This window comes from Austrofundulus limnaeus, unplaced genomic scaffold (assembly GCF_001266775.1).
Source record: "Austrofundulus limnaeus strain Quisiro unplaced genomic scaffold, Austrofundulus_limnaeus-1.0 Scaffold836, whole genome shotgun sequence".
Taxonomy (NCBI): Eukaryota; Metazoa; Chordata; class Actinopteri; order Cyprinodontiformes; family Rivulidae; genus Austrofundulus; species Austrofundulus limnaeus.
In genome coordinates this window covers 93,211-94,962 of record NW_013953238.1, presented here as the reverse complement: position 1 = coordinate 94,962, position 1,752 = coordinate 93,211, and positions in this window count along the sequence as shown.

The window sequence follows — 1,752 nt, the reverse complement described above, 5'->3', positions numbered from 1 at the left end:
ATTTTAAGCTCATTATTATTATGACTTTATTTTTGTAACTTGTAGTTGCATTTTCTTTTATTTAACATCTTATTGCAGAATAAATTTCATCAGCTAAGTTGCTAAACTTACTTTTAAAAACAAATCTTTCGGTCCTTGGTGAATTTCCAAATCATGTTGACTCGTTAAAAAACATAAAAACTCCTCCGTCTTCATTTCTCTGTTTGTTTTGCTGCATTGAATCCTGGGATATCCTCAGCTGGTGAGCATACACAGGTTGCCCCGCCCATCGGACGCTCAGCGTCTCTGGAGCTGACCTCGGCTGGCCCAGACGCTCAGCGTCTGCATGATGATTGGATGATCTGTCTGAGGGTCACAGATCATTTTCTTGAAAAGGAACGGAGGGTAGAATTTATAAACCGACACATTTTATTATGAAGGACGAAACTGAGCTTCCTGTTGTTGAACGACCAGCATCCTCCACTGGACTGTAAATATTGTTTATTACACAAGCTGGTGAAATATAGACGTAATTCACATTAACATAGTGTTTATTAAAATAAAATATATCTGCGCACTGCATAGATAATTAGAGCAAATATCACTAAAATACAAGACCTGTCTGAGGACAGCAGGACCACATCAGAAGTTTTAGCATTTATTATCTGTAAATATTAGAAAATATTTTTGACTGAATGAAAATAGTTGAGTTTTTAATTTTTTTGTTTTAATTTCATACTAAATATCTGTTCWGGTAATTCTCACCTGTCTGTTCTGCACGTTTTCAGTAGAGTCATGCCGTCCAACGTGGAAATCAAAGCCAAAGTGAGCGACCCGGTTCTGTTCGCCCAAAGAGCTGCTGAGCTCAGCCAATCAGAGGGCACCGTCATCAGGCAGCACGACACGTTCTTCAACTGCAGCCGAGGACGGCTGAAGCTGCGGGACTTCATGGTACCATCAGAACCAGTTCAGGTTTCAGACCCTTTTAACAGGACCACAGCTCCTCTAGACCCCTTTGAACTGGATTCAAATCTGCTTTATTAAACTGATTTGAAAATGGTTTCACACTGGTTTTAGAATTCCAGACCAGATTTAAACCAGTTTTAGACCAGTTTTAGACCAGTTCCAGACCAGATTTAAACTAGTTTCAGACCAGATTTAAACCAGTTTTAGATCAGTTTTAGACCAGTTTTAGACCAGTTCCAGACCAGATTTAAACTAGTTTCAGACCAGATTTAAACCAGTTTTAGATCAGTTTTAGACCAGTTTTAGACCAGATTTAAACCAGTTTCAGACCAGATGTGGACCAGATTTAAAACAGTTTCAGACCAGTTTTAAACCAGTTTCAGACCAGTTTCAGACCAGTTTCAGTGAATGAATGAGGTAAAAGTAATTTTCCGTTTGTTCCTCAGAACGGATCAGGTCAGCTGATCTTCTACGAGCGTCCAGACACCGATGGACCCAAACTGTCCCAGTACTCCATCAGTCCCACCAGTGACCCCCCGAGCCTCCAGGTGAGGCTCCGCCCTCCTGCAGAGTAGAGCTGATGATGATGATGATGATGATGATGATGATAACAGTGAGGTGTGTTCAGGCTGTGCTGTCAGACGCTCTCGGGGTCAAAGGTCAGGTGAGGAAGGAGCGCCGGCTGTTCCTGATTGGTCAGACCAGAGTCCACCTGGACACGGTGGAGGGACTGGGACACTACATGGAGCTGGAGGTCAGCACACACACACACACACACACACACACACACACACACACACACACACA